This window comes from Podarcis bocagei (genome assembly GCF_964188305.1).
Source record: "Podarcis bocagei genome assembly, chromosome: 11".
NCBI lineage: Eukaryota > Metazoa > Chordata > Lepidosauria > Squamata > Lacertidae > Podarcis > Podarcis bocagei.
Genome location: NC_138136.1, coordinates 21,654,661 through 21,673,564, shown reverse-complemented (window position 1 = coordinate 21,673,564; position 18,904 = coordinate 21,654,661). Strand labels below are relative to the sequence as shown.

At 41.7% G+C, this 18,904-nt stretch overlaps 1 protein-coding gene across 3 annotated transcripts in view; it reads right to left on the bottom strand.

Moving 5' to 3' along the window:
* The window catches only part of MCC (MCC regulator of WNT signaling pathway), a 201,949-nt gene that overhangs the window by 74,913 nt on the left and 108,132 nt on the right, over nt 1-18,904 (bottom strand). The window lies entirely within an intron of this gene.

Sequence of the window (18,904 nt, the reverse complement as noted above, 5' to 3'; positions counted from 1 at the left end):
GTACTGGTGATACAAGTGTCTGAAGCAGGGTGCGATGTTTCACACTTCAGAATTTGTAAATCAAAAAGTAGGACAAGCTATTATATGCTTTCATTTGGGACATTTCCAGCTTTACTGCTGAATACATTTGCTTATCAGAACATACACCATAAAAACTTAAATGCAATGGAGTTTAATATAATTGGAAGTTCCAGTGCATTACTCTTTTAGTGTGACTTTAAATGCAGAATTCTACGTTACCGAAGACTTCATATACTTTGGTTCACTTTTATGTCATGTAAGTCTCCCAGCAGTCTGTTGTCTGAAGAGTTCTTCTTCAAAACCTCATCTTCAGCTGACACAACTAGAGCTAACCATATCAGACTGTTCTAACTCACTTATCTTCCACTTTCTCTCTCCCCCTTTTAAACCCTCTACTTATGTAAGAATCTTTCAATCTCTTGTTGGATAGTCACCTCAGTGTACCCTTGAATTATTATTTTTGGTTGCATGCTAAGAGTGCTACTTAAATGGTATGAAAAATACATATATATATAAATGTCTGGATAAAGCAGTTATCCACAAAATATGGAACAAAGCCATAATCTTAACCCTTATCCATTTAGCTTGAATACCCAATGCTCTCTTAATCTGAACCTAACATACACATCACTTCCTATTTTTTAAAGGTTCTGTCCGAAGCATATAAACTCTGGCCTTTTTCTGAGTTTATTTCAAATTAATTCTGACTTTTCAGCATTCTGTTAGGATATGAAATGCCTATTCTATCCTTCAGTATATTATTTTGCTAGCTGCAAGCATTTGCACAACACTCCATGCAGACTTAAGAGCAAAAGCCTTGGTCATGTGACACCAGCTTGACCGGACCATCAACCGGGCATGGCCATCAGCTTTGGCTTGGTCAACCACAATTACAATTTATAAGACTTAACATATTCTTTACATGGTCAGCAGCGAAGGCATTTCCTTAAAATATTTGGTATTTTAGTGCACGTGAGGATTATATGAATGAGCCAAAATACTATCTTAGAGAAAAATAATATTAGACATAGCACAGAGTTTTAGCTATAAACTTGCAACTTTGGTCAGTTTATAGATATAAAAACTCGAGGGAAACACACATTTCCCTCCACAGCTTCAAAATTACCAGGAATTTTATATCTCTAGTACAGACTCTTATACAGTGGTACCTCTGGATGCGAACGGGATCCATTTTGGAGCTCCGTTCACATCCTGAGTAAAACGCAAGACGCGACTGCGTGTGTGCGGGTCGCGTTTTGCTGCTTCTGCGCATGACGTCATTTTGAGTGCGCATGCGTGAGCGGCAAAACCTGGAAGTATCGTGCTCCATTACTTCCGGGTCGCCGCGGAGCGTAACTTGAAAACGCTCAACCTGAAGCACATCTAACCTGAGGTATGACTGTACTAGAGCCCACATTCCCAGCATGTTTAGTTCTGTCTCAGAGACGTCTACACTGGCTTGGACCTATCCACAGAATGGAAGATGGCTGTATTCTGAAGGATGTATTCTATGGGGAGCTGGCTTCAGGTACCAGGCCCGTTGGCAGACCAACTCTGCATTACAAAGATAAACCCCACGGGGTGGGACTCCCTTGCAGATGACAGCAGCCCCTGGAAACAGTTAGGTTGTGTATCCACAGCAGTGACCAGAGGAGAAATGACAGCTGGGAGGAGCACAACTGGATGTCTTAATCTGGCCCAGCTGCACCAAAACATGTCTCTCCATGTCTCTCTACAATCTTCCAATGGTTTGGCTTCACCCCCAAGGAGCACTCCTCCACCGTCTCTCCCAGAACAGATGGATGCCAACAAGTACAGACTCTACTGATATTGTCCACATGTAAAAATATATAGCTCAATCCGAAAGCTCCCATGTTTTATCTGAGGGGAATTGTGTCCCATCAGACACAGAAGAGCTCTCTCTGGCTAGCTAGTAATAAAACTTAACTACAGGTTGCATGACTTGTATGAAGCTGCTACAATTAGCTTTTAATGAGCTGTGTTTTCAAGCTATGCCCTCCGCCATCCTAGATGGACGATTTAACAGGGTACCATACGAAGACAGGCTCTGCATATGTGGGCAACCCAGGTGGAAGACATCTTGTGCTATTTACTATATTGCCCACTATACATTGGACTTAGGAGATGGTTTCTCACCTTACTGTCCATACAAGAAAAATGTCTCTCCCTGGCAGATGTAAACACTAATAAAGTCTCCCTTTTTGCTTTGGCAGCCAAAACGATTAGAAAGGAGACCCTGAACAACGTATCAGTGTAAGGGAGACACAGAGATCTAAATAGAGACCATTATTTGTGGTGTGACACCCCTTTTGCTTGCATTCATTTTTTTATTCAGATTTGTCATGGCCAATGGCTGGTACAATAACGTTATTCGGATTGGATTGGACTAGCTCAGGGGTCTGCAACCCGCGGCTCCAGAGCCGCATGTGGCTCTTTTACACCTTTGCCGCGGCTCCGGGGCGGATACTAGCGAGGGGAGGAGGTGCATTGTGCGCCCCGACACTCCCCACTGTGGCGGGCGCTGTACTGGCTGTGACGTCGCATGGGGGCGGTGCGTGCGTTAGTCACGCACCGTCCCGACGTCACCTTCCCGCCCGCTGCGGCTCCCAGGGTTTTTTTCTTCGGAAACGGGTCCAAGTGGCTCTTTTTGTCTTAAAGGTTGCAGACCCCTGGACTAGCTAGTAGTCTTGTATACCTCTAATCCAGTTTATTACCACATAAAGGCTCTGCTACTCATAAGATTTCCCCTCCCCCATCAGATATACCTGTCTCATCTGATATTATTTATCCATTCTGCCTGTTCACATTGCCTGCATAGTCTCTGTAGGCACTCAGTTCCCATTTACTCATTGCATGTTGCTCCTGAATCTGACTCTAACTATATAAATGGCCCAGATTTGACCGATGTGTCAGTCTTACCTATCCATTGGCAGAGGTTCTAAAAAAATATAACGCAAAGTACTGTGTCTCCTGGAGGAAGAAACACAAACTTTTTAACTGTGGGGCAGAAGAATAAGAATAATCTGTGCTCCCATGCCCTGGAATATGTACAACTCAGATCTGGCATCACAACCAATACCACCATATATTTCTTACAGCTATGTTTCTACAAGAATGACAAAGGAAATACAAAGAGGAAAATATAAAATAATCCAATTCTTCTCTTTGTATTCATGAACTAAATCTAAAACCATTTTCCCTCAGGAAACAACATTTACTGGATAGTATAACAAGGACATGTTTTGTTTAGCTGTCAAGCTACTGGTTTCTAAGATAAATATATCTTGCAAATCTCCCATGCCACACAGCTTCTAAGTCATGGTGAATGATGATACTTGCCTTTTTTTTTTAACATTATCTGTTTGAATTGAATTTAATGACAAAACCAACCAGCGACCTGAATACCAATTTCAATATATGTGGTAGCAAAAACACTGAAATTACTGTGTTGTATAGAAAGTTAGCAGAAGTCTTATAGCAGCACATTTGGCAACATTTCTTTGGTCTTAACCGGCATTGTGAAAAGGTCAGTTTTGATTTCAAGACGGGGGGGGGGGGGAATTCACGAATCTGAGTTACATTTTCTGCAGGCAAAGTGGATGTCCTAAAAGACCTGTATTGCTGCATTGTTCAAAATTGGATTTCATGGCACAATTTGTTGGGTAACTTCAAATATCGTAGAAGCAAGGTAGGATTGAAGCAGTCAGTCAGCCTGGGAAATAATGGCATCTGAAATATTTTGTTGAAATGACTTCTTCCCTCAACTTTAAAATAAAGTCCAAAAAATATAGTACAACCACAGTAAAAACAGGACCACAAAGTCAGTTAGCATAGTACTGTACCTATATATAGAGACCAAAAGCATAGTAATTACAAATGGCATAAGAGTGCATTTAATTTAAGACTCGCAAAGGACACACACAATCCTTCTCTATACACACAAGCTGTTTAGCTTGTATGTCAGCCTCACAGAATTGCTCAACTGATCTCAGAACCCCTGTAAAGTTTCAATGCGTTTGTATTTCACAAGACTATATGCAAGGCAGTCGAGCAGAAAAAGCAAAAATACTATAAGTGCCACAGATTTCTACAGCAGCATGTCTTTATTAGCCAGAGGGTCTTTTAGCAGTGGTGGTAATTGTTAATGACAGAATAACCTTCAATGTTAGTCCATGGCTATTCATTTTGAAGTTTTTTTGTTGCACACCTTGAAGACTAGCTTATTTGAAGAGCCTGAGTTTCCATAGTCTACACTCCATTTCATCAAAAGCTGCAAACGATTTCACAACCAGCATTTAATATCTTATTATTTCAGTTTAAAAGAAAAATACTCTGTGGAATCTTTATCCTAAAGCAGAATTTCATTTCTTCAATCAGGTTTTACCATGAGAAAGCAAATAACAGGCAACTAAATTTTGTTATCATTTGCTATCCTGTCACCTCACCATCCATCTACCTGAACCAGGGGTCAGCAACCTTTTTCAGCTGTGGGCCGGTCCACCGTCCCTCAGACCATGCATGTGGTGGGCCGGACTATATTTAAAAAAATAATAATGAACAAATTCCTATGCCCCACAAATAACCCAGAGATGCATTGTAAATAAAAACATATTTTACTCATGTAAAAACACCAGGCAGGCCCCACAAATAACCCAGAGATGCATTTTAAATAAAAGAACACATTCTGCTCATGTAAAAAACACACTGATTCCTGGACCGTCCGTGGGCTGGATTGAGAAGGCTATTGGGCCGCATCCGGCCCGCGGGCCTTAGGTTGCCTACCCCTGACCTGAACTAACCTTGGAAGTAATATTCCTGGGTGTTTTTTATTGCCAGACTTCTTTGCATTTTTTAACAGGAACTGGTCTAGTCTATGTTGACTACTAATATGTACAGTTAACAAGATATATCAGTGCCCACAAGCTGTCAAAATTGGTGGAATCTTCTGGTAGTGAATTCCTTAATTTAACTAAGTGCTGTGTGAAGAAATGCTTCTTTTTCTTCCCCTGTCCTGCAAATAGCACCATTCAACTTCATTGGATAACTCGTGAGTTCCAGTATTATAAGAGGGTTCTCCATCTCCTCATTTGGCACACAGTGCATAATTTTATTACAACTCTGTCATGTTCCCTCTTTCTTCCAAACTAAAAAGCTTTTTTTTCTAACCTTTCTTTGTAGAGAAGTTGCTCCACTGGGCTGTCTTTTTCTAGTAAAAGGTAAAGAGACCCCTGACCATTAGGTCCAGTCGCGGACGACTCTGGGGTTGCGGCGCTCATCTCGCTTTATTGGCCGAGGGAGCCGGTGTACAGCTTCTGGGTTATGTGGCCAGCATGACTAAGCCACTTCTGGCGAACCAGAGCAGCGCACATAAACGCCGTTTACCTTTCCGCCGGAGCAGTACCTATTTATCTACTTGCACTTTTGACATGCTTTCGAACTGCTAGGTTGGCAGCAGCAGGGACTGAACAACGGGAGCTCACCCTGTCACGGGGATTCAAACCGCCAACCTTCTGATCGGCAAGTCCTAGGCTCTGTGGTTTAACCCACAGCGCCACCTGCGTCCCTTTTTCTAGGTCCCTCCCAACTCTACGATATTCTTAGCCAGGTCTTGCTAGAACTGTACACAGCATTTCAAATACGGATGAACCGGAGAGTCATTATGTCATTATGATATTGTCAGCTTAATCCCTATCATGGTGATTCCTAACAAGGAATTTGCCTTTTTCACAGCTGCTGTTAAGTGCATAATGAATAGTATCACTCCATGACTACTTTTGCAAATTGGTCTTTTCCTTGGAGGTGGGGGGAGGATAACAGAAAGCACCAGATCCTTGTTCGGATAATACCATTCCTTTTGAGGCTCGATCTATCAAGACTTTGTTCTTTAGTCACAGTAAGACAGGTATCAGCTCTGAAAATGTAGAGGGAAACCTGTGCTTCTACTACTGTTCCACAAAGGTGTCATGATGTTTCTGGTGTCTGTGCTCAGTTTCAATTTCAGCAGTCGACCTTCCCCCCACCCCAAATGATGGCTCTATTGCAAAGAGACACATTTCTTTAAAGTGATTGATCTATACATTAATAGTTTGCTCAGACACTTTCTCAATTTTGTACCTTTTTTTAAAGCTAACATTACACAAAGACACATTTTTATGACACAAGTGATGAAATGAATGTAATCAAAGTCCATTTCAGCAAATGCACTGACAAGATGGGAATGGGAAACCTAAAGGGTAAGCCATCTTCTAGAATTAGTGACTTGACAACTCAGAATTCCCCAAGACAGTCTTGCTGTTTGATTCCTAAAAGCATGAACCTGGAATGCTACAACCAATTGGCCCTTTTAAGCATCCATCTGAGAAAAAGCAAGAATTGCTTTTAAAAGGCATCATTACATTGCTGGTGATTTCCGGGGGGGGGGGAGAGAGCAGAGGACTTCACTAAACTGTTACTTTTGTGAGAATCTAGGATAAAAAGGTAGAAACACCAACAGATTCAAGATACAGCTGAACGAACTAAAGTAGCTACCATTGGATTCATTCCACGTACAGTGGTGCCCCGCAAGGCGAATGCCTCGCAAGACGAAAAACTCGCTAGACGAAAGGGTTTTGCGGTTTTTGAGCTGCTTCGCAAGACGAATTTCCCTATGGGCTTGCTTCGCAAGACGAAAACGTATTGCGCTTTTTGCAAGTTTGTTTCCTTCTTCTTAACACCGTTAATACAGTTGCGACTTGACTTCGAGGAGCAACTCATAGAACGCGGTGTGGTGGCCTTTTTTGAGGTTTTTGGCGATTTTTGAAGCTTTTCCTACACTGTGCTTCGCAAGACGAAAAATTCGCTAGACGAAAAAACTCACGGAATGAATTAATTTCGTCTTGCGAGGCACCACTGTATATACGTGAGAATAGCTATATAGAAGATGTAGAAGGGATCATTTGAACCCAAGTCTAAGATACTTGATTAGCATGCATCTTACAAGACATTTTGAAACGCACCTAAATTCTTGAAGTGCAGGAATGATCAACCAATGCAGAAAACCTCTAACACTGCAAATGCGCAGCCCTCCGTCCTGCCTATCATAGCTAGAAAATTCAAGTTCTACAATAAAAATGATCTATATAGATTCACTTATGTGTACCTGTGGACACTGCCTCTCACCCTAACATACCTCACAGAACTGTTGTATGGATAATAGGGACAGACCTACATGTACGTTCCTGAGCTTCTTGGAGAAAAAGTGTTATATAAATGCAATAAAATAAATACAATTGTACCTCAGAAGTCGAACGCCTCGTGAGAAGAACATTTTGGCTCCAGAACTTCGCAAACTCGGAAGTGATTGTTTCAGTTTGCGAATGCTCTTTGGAACCCGAATGTCCGGCACAGTTTCCGATTGGCTGCAGGAGCTTCCTGCAGCCAATCAGAAGCCGCGTCTTGGTTCCCGAATGTTTTGGAAGTCAAACGGGCTTCCGGAGTGGGTTCCGTTTGACTCCCGAAGTACAACTACAAATGCACTAGGGAGTCTTGTTCTTGGCATTACAGCTTCAGTCCAGCGAGGCCCCCTGGCCGGCTTAGCCTTCTGAAGCCTGGGACAAATGTGCCTGGATGCCCAACACCCTGTGCGGGTCTGCATGCATTGTTATGTGCTGCTTCCATCATTCAGGCTGCAGTGATTTTTTCAGGAGGATGGATAGCCTTGTGGCTTAATCTCAAAATGGCAAATTCCAATCCAAAAATTGTGTGTGCACACATGGCAAGATTACCAAATTACTCAACCCCGCATCTGAAAGTACATGTACAGTGGTACCTCAGGTTACAGAATCCGCTAACCCAGAAATAGTGCTTCAGGTTAAGAACTTTTCTTCAGGATAAGAACAGAAATCGTGCTCCAGCGGCGTGGCAGCAGCAGGAGGCCCCATTAGCTAAAGTGGTGCTTCAGGTTAAGAACAGTTTCAGGTTAAGAACAGACCTCCAGAACGAATTAAGTACTTAATCCGAGATACCACTGGAGGTGCATTTGCTCACATAAACTCCTTGCTGTTGTTTCTTTCATCTTCTCCTCCATACCAGTCCACTCTTTCTCCCATTATCAAAATTTGTAAGCGTCTCTGGGAAAGTGACTTTTTTTATATCTGAAGTTACTCTTTATACTAGGATAAAGCATCATGCACTATGACTACACTGTACAGATAGAGAACTTTTGGCAGGAGCCTACAAAGTATACACACAAAATACAGATGCAAAAACTAGGTTTGCTGCTCCAGTACAAATGTTTTGCAGTATGTTGCAGAAAGCTCATACGTTTTCAGTAAAAACAAGTTGCAAGAACTGATCTGTCTGGATGCACAGAACATACTTCTCCCCAAAAGCAAGCCGAATCCAATGTTCTCACACGCTCTTTACTTCTAAGTAGAAACAAATGGGTGAAGACCAAATGACACAAACCTCTGGGCAATAGTCTGCCCTTGTAATGGTATCAAAATTAAAAATTGATTTCCTCCTTACGGCTTGCTGAGTCTTTCTGATCTGATCACAGTACTCTTGCCAAAAGCCAACAGAGAAAAGTAGAGCCAGACACTCATACCCCTGTTCTAAAAGCATTTGATTCAAGTAGAACCCATACTGACCTCGAAAGAACTTCTGGCTTCAGGAATGGACTGTACGGCAGCCTCAGTCAAGGGCTGTGCTGAAGAGCCAGCTTTTTCCTTCCATCCCTGCTCAACCCTGCACTCCACCCAGTCTAAACAGCACCGTGACAAAACAGAAATGCAACAAACACCCTGCGCTAATTTGTTTTCCCCACAGAACAGGTTTTCAAGATTGCATCAACCGCTGGATCAAGAAGCCTCTCCAACGTTTTAGAAGTAGTAAAAAATATAATGGAGTCAAGTTCTACAACACTCTCTCTCTCTCTCTCTCTCTCTCTCTCTCTCTAAAGAAGACTACTGCAACCACAGTGTCCAAATACATTTTTTTAGAGGGAAAAAGACTGGTGGATAGATAGGTGGAGCAACTGCAGTCCCTTAGGACTGGTCTGGAAGCTGCAGCTGGTGCAGAACAATGCAGTCAAGTTGCTGAGGGAACAGAACTGGCCACTGATCAGCTATCTGCTCACATTCAAGGTCTTGTTAACATTTAAAGCCCTGAACAACTTAGAACCAGGTTACTTGAAAGACCACTTGGCTCCTGTGGCTCTGGGGAAATTTTACTCATGGCACTGCATTGTACAGAATATCACAGCACAGTTACCCAAGAATGGAGATTTTTTACTGTAGCTCCTGTTCTGCAGAATGCCCTTCTCTCTGCCATACATGAAGCAGCAACCACCAGCTGCTTCAGATGCCTTCTAAGACATCTTACCTTCTAAGCCTTATGAGGAACAGTTGAAGGAGATGGACATGTTTAGCCTAGAAAAAGAGATGAGGTATGATAGCCATCTTCAAATATCACATGGTCTGTCACATGGAAGAGGGAGCAAGCTTGTTTTCTCCTGCTCTAGATGGTGGGACTCAAACCAATGGCTTCAAGTTATAAGAAAGGAGATTCTGACTAAACATCTGGATGAACTTTCTGACAGCAAGAGATGTTCAACAGTGGAACCATCTCCCTTGGGAGGCTTCCTTGGAGGTTTTGAAGCAGAGGTTGGATGACCATCTGTCATGGATGGTTTAGCTGTGATTCCTGCATTGCAGGAGGTTGGACTAGATGACCCTTGGGAACCCGTCCAACTCTACAATTCTATAATTCTAAGAGGAATCGTTCTGTCCAGGAGTTCCCCAATTCCCTGTTTTGTGTGTGTGAATCCCCGAATATGCTTTTTATTTGCTTTTGTGTGTTTTTATACTGTTTTGTTGTTGTCAGGATATATTTTTTGGCATTTTAATGAATATTGTTTTTACATTGTACATAGCATACACCTCTTAGGTATTTTTGAAATATTAAGCAGTTTAGAGACACTTTTAAATAAATACAATAAAATTGAAAGGGGGGGTGTAGGTACATTTTTCAAGCAACCCTTTTTTAAAAGAGTCAAAAGAACAGGCATCCTATACAGTGGTACCTCGGGTTAAGTACTTAATTCATTCCGGAGGTCCGTACTTAACCTAAAACTGTTCTTAACCTGAAGCACCACTTTAGCTAATGGGACCTCCTGCTGCCGCCGTAGCACGATTTCTGTTCTCATCCTGAAGCAAAGTTCTTAACCTGAAGCACTATTTCTGGGTTAGCAGAATCTGTAACCTGAAGCGTATGTAACCTGAAGCGTATGTAACCCGAGGTACAACTGTACTTGATGCTAGGTTTTCCAAACACCAGGTTTTACAGTGATTTCTAACATGATGTCAATGATAAAAAATACAGTGGAATGTGCATTACAGGGTACAGAATCTTGTTTGTTTTTTCATCTTGTAACTAGCAATGTGAAATGAAATTGTGGACTGAACTCCAAAACATATATACATTTTCAGTAAATAGGTGCATAATTTAGCTTGCCCGTCTGCTATTCCTACCCTGCAAACGCCAGCAGCAATGACTTGGTTGGAATGTGCTCAGAGCGATTCCAAAGAGGAAGCTGCTTTCAAGAATAAAAAAGGAAGCAGTCTCCCTTGTTCACCTCACGGGAGAACAAGTTGCCATGGAAAAGTTATGAAGAGTTGGGGGTGGGGTGGAGGTCAGAGAAGGAAGGGGCCTGAGGTACGTCATTCACATCTGATTGGCTCATTTGTTTTTATAAAATAAACTTTTGAAATGGGAAATTTCTTTTCTGAAGTTCTCATTGTTCTCATGAAGTTGACCTATATGAGCCAAATATTCACTGCAACTGGGCAACTAAGAGAACTGCACAGAACAGTCATCTCTCGTGACAATTCATAATTTAGGATGCAGGTCACATAAAGGGGCAGAGTCAACGCAGGAGCAGATGGAATTGTGTAATAAGCTTGTTCACAAGCTAGTAACTTCCGAGTCACTCCAGAGCAGGTTTCAGTGTGTCAGCGAAATAAAGTTAAATCATTCAGAAGCACATACAATATTTATACCTTCTGTTCTTCTTGCATTGAGAAATACAACTTACTAAGCATCACCTTGAAAATGTACAGCAGAGCTTTCCAAACTGTGTCGTGACACGTTAGTGTGTCGGCTGCTGTGTGTGGGTGTGCCGTGTGAACGCTCCCCACGCTTTTGTAAGGGGTTAGTTTAACCTCTGGTTTGCTAGTAAAACTGAATTACTGTGTCACAAAATGATGCACGTCTAAGAAGTGTGCCACCAACATGAAAAGTTTAGAAAGCTCTGGTGTACAGGCTTAAAATAGTATGGAAGTTGTGTTGCTGTTGTTGCGTTTGCATCCAGAAAACACCTCGAGTCCTGTTCCAAAAGATTAAGCCTTCTTCCCCCATTCCATAGCTTTATTTGAGTAAGTATCATTGCTTCCTTACTGAACAAAACTCCTCCCTGCCCAAGGATAGGCGAAATCAACATGCAACGTTAATTAGCTTTCATACTATTGTTATGCTGCAAGACAATTAAGAAACTCTGCATTATTATGGTGCCAATATCAATTGTCACTATAAGTAAAGGCTGGCTCACACCATGAGGTTCTTATCCATGCAAGCAGGAAATTCTAGCCATCCTTGCAATGTCTGTGATAGATGTACTACTGGGGTTGGGGAGAGGAAGTATTCCACAGACTGCAGAAAATGCAGCCAGGCCATGTCTATCACTACAACACAAAATCACATTTTCTTCTACTCCCGTGACTTCCTTTAACAGGATCAACACTCAAACTATTTTTTTCTCCTTTGCCTACAATCACCCTAAGGAAATTCTAACCTGCTTAGATTTCATTGTGTCAGCATAAGAACCAGTAAAAGAAACTGGGAATTCTAGGTCATCCGTATCACACACTGTTTGGTCCAGGCCCAGTATCACAGCCTAACCATGGTTTGCTTTGCAGTTCTGTCCCTCTCATTCTAATTTATAAAAACCATAGTCTGTTGTTTTCATCCAAATTAGGCAAATCAGTTTTTTATTTTAATATGATGCTCCACCCCTGCAATAGATCCTTTTAAAATTAAAGTATTTTGAAAACTGTTGGCATAAATCAAAGTAATTTTATAATGGCTCTATTCAGGCACCATGCCAAGTTTGTCTGCTTTTGCTTTCTGTCTGGTTCACACTCCAGTCTCTAGAAGCAGCGGCTACAGAGGTCGGGCAACAGTTTTAATGAGGGTAAATCAATTCAGATATGACATCATGGCTTGCAAACGAACTTCAAAACAAGGTTTTGGGGTTTTTTGATTTGCTGGATTCCTGCAGTATTGTAAGCTGAGATATTGCAACAATTCATAGTTAAGCTTTTTGGTTGAGAGAAAAGGTGACTAGGAGGCAAAATGATAGACGTGTTTAAAATTATGCACAGCATGGAAGGAGGGGGGGGTAGAGGTAAGTTTTTCTCCCTAGAACTAGAACTCAGGAACAAACAATGAAGTTGAATGTTGAACGACTGAAGGCAGACAAAAAAAGGATGCTGTGCATAGCTGACCTATGTTACTGTATTATTCCATGTATAAGACTAGGTTCCCCCCCTTAAAAATAATGTCAAAAATTAGGGGGTTGTCTTATACATGGAGCCATCTCCCTCCATTTTCTTAAATCTGAGCCCCCAAAATAGGGGGCATCTTATACATGGGGGAATGTTATACACAGAAAAATACTTTGAAAACTGGATGCTTTGGCATAATCTAGCAGGCTCTTACATTGCATTGTTCAGAATATCAGAACTGAGCCAATGTTTTGCACAGATTCATATTCAGAATGTAAACCACAAAGAAACGGAAGTTTTCCTTGGAAACATGGGACTAAGCTCCAAATGAGAAAAGCTTTTAACAGCAGATGTTGGGTAGGGGGATGACTCCAAGGAGTGGAGAAAGGTAAAATGAACGACCCCAATATATTTCCCCATTTGCTTCTCCAACTTTCTGCCACAGTACATCAAAGTCCTGCATAAGCATCGTTGAAATCCTTATTCACATAACAATTTTCGTCAAACTTTGCTCCTCCAAAATAGTTTTTTCCTGAAGTTGTTCCTGCTGTTGGAAACCTTGTTCCCAGAGCAATTTTCCTGTAGAAGATTGCTCTGCATTCCCCAAGCTTCTACATGTCACACAAGGGAAACAACTGATCCCATGCATGCTTAGAGCGCAGGTCCCCATCCCCCCAGCTAACTATGAATTATACTAATGTTCTTATCGGCAGAAGCAAGTTTTCACATTTGAGTAAGAAGACTAAATGGAGTGGGAAGAATTCTTAACATGAGTGGCTTCTCTGCTTTTGCTCACCATATTCAGCCACTGCATCGCACACAACAATCATTTAATAAGCCAAATATAGTCATGGACCACTTAAGGGTTTAATGGGCCAAAGTAGTAAAAAGATGAAAAAGTCAATGTAAGTCACCACTTGTAAATTATGGGCAGGGTGATATATGTTAGCACATGCCTCTCAACACTGCAAAATGTCTGCATCCTTGCTATGACCTCTTACTACATTAGAAAGAGCCCTTAAGAAACATGGTTATGTGCTCACAGTCATTGACATGGCTGTAAATCCAAGTAATGTTACAGGCACATAAATCTTGAGTTCTGCAGGCTGCCCATATAGGGCCATAAATCTTAACAAGAGAAGCACACTGCAACACCTCTTTATCTGCTCTTGAGTATTTTGTTCATATGAACTGCTGTGAAAGAAAAACAACCATAAACTGCCCAACTGTGAGGAAATTATTTATTGTCTTGCCCTATGAACCTTTCTTCTCCAGGTCAATTTATTAACAGGTGTGTCAAGCTGGAAACCTAAAGGTATGCTGCATTCTGTTCTCAGCATTGCAGACAACTGAACGACAGGTTCCTTATATGCTTCTACGTCAGCACAATAAAATCTCATTTAGCCTTCTGGAATCTCTGCAGCCCTCAACTTATGAAATCTGACATATCTAGAATCCGGCTGAACATAAATAGGAAGTAGGCTGACATGCTGACGACACTGTTATTAAGGCTTCTAGAAATAAGAGTCTTACAAATTCGAATTCATTGCTTTCCATGTGGCTGGGCTCTCCCTGAGTCACATACCGCACAATCCTATTCATGTCTTTTAAGAAACTTACTCCCAAATGTGGACTGCAAGAAGAACAAACCTATCCATTCTTAAGGAAATCAGCCCTGAGTGCTCACTGGAAGGACAGATCCTGAAGCTGAGGCTCCAATACTTTGGCCACCTCATGAGAAGAGAAGACTCCCTGGAAAAGACCCTGATGTTGGGAAAGATGGAGGGCCCAAGGAGAAGGGGACGACAGAGGACGAGATGGTTGGACAGTGTTCTCAAAGCTACCAGCATGAGTTTGACCAAACTGCGGGAGGCAGTGGAAGACAGGAGTGCCTGGCACACTCTGGTCCATGGGGTCACGAAAAGTCGGACACAACTAAACAACAACACTCCCAAATGATCGAGTTTAGGATTGCAAACTTAGCCTATTCCATGTCATTGGAAAGCTGCCTGTGGTTAAGAGTTTTTTTTAAATGCAAGCTTCTGCTCCCCTTTCACTGGTCCTCAGTATCCTCACCTAACATCCAGAGGGATGGTCCCTGGTGCAGAAAGTGCTGTAAGCTCCCTAAATCAGGAATGGAAAACATATAGCCCTCCAGAATTTGTTGTAATGCAGTTTCCACAATAGCTGACAATTGGCCATGCTGACTGGTACGGATGGGAATTGCAATTGAAGAGTATATACAGAAGACCAAAGGCTAGTAAAGTAAAGCATCAGCACAATACATACATACAAAACCGACTTCCAAAATTTGGATTATTCAATAGAGGAGAACATCCAAACAGACATGTGATATGTCTGGATAGGCTTCCTAGAGTAAAACAAACCAACAAAAAGCTTTTAGCATGCATCTAAAACAATATAGTGAGGATGTATGGCTAATATGAATAGGCAGGAAGTTCCAAAGCACAGATGTTACCACACTAAAAGACAGGCTCCTCACATATGCTGAATGAACATTATATGGCACTCAAGTCCTGCAGATTGAAGGGTTGGGGAGGCACATATGGGGTGACGCGATCCTTAAGTTAAACTGTTAAGAATTCTATATACTTTACACGTAACTTGGTAACAGCCCATGCAGATGTTTGAGCAAAGGTGAGAGGATGTCAGCCACTGTAGTGCAGAATTCTGCACTGACTGCAGTTTCTGGACCAACCAAAAGGAAAGCCCCACACAGAGTGCATTGCATTAATCCAACTTCCAAGTTCCCAATGCCTTAACGACCCCCAGTCCAGGAATGTTCACAGCTGTTGCACAAGCCAAAGCTGACAAAAACATTCGCCAGTCCTAAGCCACCAAAGGCACCTGGGCAAACAGTAACAAAGCCTCATCCAGGCACACCTCAAACTGTGTACCTGCTTCTTCAGAGGGTTACAACCCTGCCTAAAAAGGTAAAGGTAAAGGACCCCTGACAGTTAAGTCCAGCCGCAAACGACTCTGGGGTTGCGGTGCTCATCTCGCTTTACTGGCCGAGGGAGCTGGCGTTTGTCCGCAGACAGTTTTTCTGGGTCACGTGGCCAGCATGACTAAGCCACTTCTGGCGAAACGCCGTTTACCTTCCCGCCCGAGCGGTACCTATTTATCTACTTGCACTTCAACGTGCTTTTGAACTGCTAGGTTGGCAGGAGCTGGGACCAAGAAATGGGAGCTCACCCCGTCAGAGGGATTCGAACCGCCGATGTTCTAATCAGCAAGCCCAAGGCTCGGTGGTTTAGACCACAGTGCCACCTGCATCCCGCAACCCTGCCTAGGGCAGACAATTGGCTAATTTCTCAAGCATGGGAAGCACTCGCCCACAGATCCTCTCTCCCTTGCTAGGATTCAGGATCATTTTACTTTCCCTTAACCACACCACAATTACATCCAGGCACCGGTTCAGGGACTGCATAGCCTCTCCTCACCCAGTTGTTTTGGAAAAGTAAAGCTGAGTGTCCTCAGTATTCTGATGACATATTGCCCCAAATCTCCTAATGACACAACAACTTCATGTAAAAGGGGGCTGAAGTACAGCAACTTCTAGAGTCGCCCCAATTTCCCATCTCTGCTCTACTAAATATGAGGAGGGATTCAGTATTAAAACCAATCAGTCTTCAGCAAGAAAGGATTATGCTTGAAATCATTAAAATAATTATAAAGAAGTGAATACATGTTACTTCTTAGTTACATCTAGTTAAACTAGCAAGAAGACAAGTTAAACTGTACTTATGCAGAGTAAATAAGTTTATTTTAGTACCTTCTTATCATTTTAGACCACACCCTTGGTCATATTTTTACAGTGGGTTATATTTTTTTTGAGGGTCTACTCAAAGCTAAAGTCAGTTGAAGAATCTCTGAATCACAAGCCATTCATACACTTGGGCACTTGAATATTTAACAATCTGAGCTTTATAGAAGGTTTCTATCAGAAGCTCCTAGTTTAGAGATCCATGCTAAAAATGCCTGTGCTGATGGTTTCTTATAAAAATTCCTATTCATGAGAGAGCATTAATCTTACCACTCTAAAAATGGATTTCTTCTTCTTCTTTTTGCACAGGCTTTAATGATGTGAGAAAACATTCTTTTTAGAAAAGCCAGTTTGTTTGGGATTCAGAAATCCCCCAGTATAAAAGAGTCTATTACTACTCAGAAAGTATAAAACCTCTCATATGGAAACTGTTTGCAGCAAAATATGTAAACATCTTCAGCTACATTCCCTTGCTCTGCCCTGTGAAGTGTAGATCAAGACTGTAAAGTCTAAATAGATAAAAACTGGGAAGGGGGTAGGAGAAAAAGAATGTGTGGTGGAATAATCCGCTGGGAATTCTGAAAGCTATAAATGACTCCAAATGCATTGACCAAATGATTGAAAATCGCCATTCTAGTTGACCTCTTGAACATGCATCAGAGCTGCTTTTAGACTTGAGACAAAAAGGGGGAGAGGAGAAATTGCCTTAGTCCCAAGTAGTTAGCAGATCTCATTTAGCAAAAGTATAAATTGAAAACAGCAGTTTGACAAAAGGAGGAAAGTAGACAAAGCCAAGGAAGCAAGATCATAGCAGCAGTATGGCCTGGTGTCATACATCATAGAAACTTTCTACTGTTGATTTTTTTAAAAAACACCCACCCACCCTCATTTACTTGGTTTTCTATAACTGACAGGATACAGCACTTGCAAAGCAATCTGGCAAAAATGAATGAGTAGCTTTTGAAAGATCAAATGAACTGGTATAATCCAAACCGGAGCTGTCACAGTTTACCACAGTGACATAGTATGGCACAACAGTATAATCAAATTTTTAAAATGCTAAATGAATGGATGATCATCAGTGATTTTCAATTAGATGTTTAGGGCATCAATTCTTCTGCCAATACTGTGTGTGTGTGTGTGTGTGTGTGTGTGTGTGTGTGTAAGCATTAACATGACTTTCCTAAAGCAGCAACAAAGGTTGAAGCTAGAGTGGGCAAAACACAGCTTTTATTATAGGTAAAATATATTTCCCTCCAACAGATATACAAAATTTTAGAATTGAAAACATATGTTTCAAGAGATTAAAGGGCTCTAATTCATATGTGTTGTCTTTTAAAAAGGAGTCCCGAAACAGTTAAAAAACTGTGTAAAACATGAAGCCAAGCTTCTCAATGAAGTGTCTTATTTCAATAAACCTGGCAGATTTTTTAAAAGGTGGGAATTAATTAAATAAGACCTGCATCAACATTTGAACTAGATACTATCATCAAGGGATACACAAAAGGGTCTGAGTCTCGCAGAGTAAGACAGGGGGTATAAACACAACTGGGAAAGGTTCCAATCTTCAGGACACACAAAAGGTTGCATATTATTCATAATCAAGAAGGTAGGGATGTCAGATGGGAATTGAAATATAGATACAGCTTATCTTGGTTTGAGCTTGTTCACATTTCACGCAGGCCCTGCGGTCATTTCAGAATGCCCTGTTTTCCATTATAAATTAATCATAGGAGCAGCGTAGCCTGTTGTCAGGCACCGTGGAAATGCAGGCTGGCTGACAAACCAAATTCTTCCCATCATTTCAAAACAAAAGCGTATCAGTTTATGTTCTTCTCCACAAAGCAGCTACCAAATAAGAAGGAAACATTTACCCCTCTGGGCATTAGGAATAGATCAGGTATAATTTTTGTTTTGTTTTAAACATTTCAGAGCGGCTGTGAAATGTATTTTTGCACACTGAAAAAGCTTACGTTGTAAAAGGTTCTTTTCATCTGTTATTGTTTATAAATTATCAGCAGGGAGTCAAACCATTATCAAAAAGCATGAAGGGTGTTATCCAACCAGGTTTTATTCAGAATAGACTCATTTAAATTAATGACTGTAACTATGTTGTTGTTGTTTAGTCATTTAGTCCTGTCCGACTCTTCGCGACCCCATGGACCAGAGCACGCCAGGCACTTCTGTCTTCCACTGCCTCCCGCAGTTTGATCAGACTCATGCTGGTAGCTTCAAGAACACCGTCCAACCATCTCGTCCTCTGTCGTCCCCTTCTCCTTGGGCCCTCCATCTTTCCCAACATCAGGGTCTTTTCCAGGGAGTCTTCTCTTCTCATGAGGTGGCCAAAGTATTGGAGCCTCAGCTTCTGGATCTGTTCTTCCAGTAAGCACTCAGGGCTGATTTCCTTCGGAATGGACAGGTTTGATCTTCTTGCAGTTCATGGGACTCTCAAGAGTCTCCTCCAGCACCATAATTCAAAAGCATCAATTCTTCGGTGATCAGCCTTCTTTATGGTCCAACTCTCACTGAAGGGAAT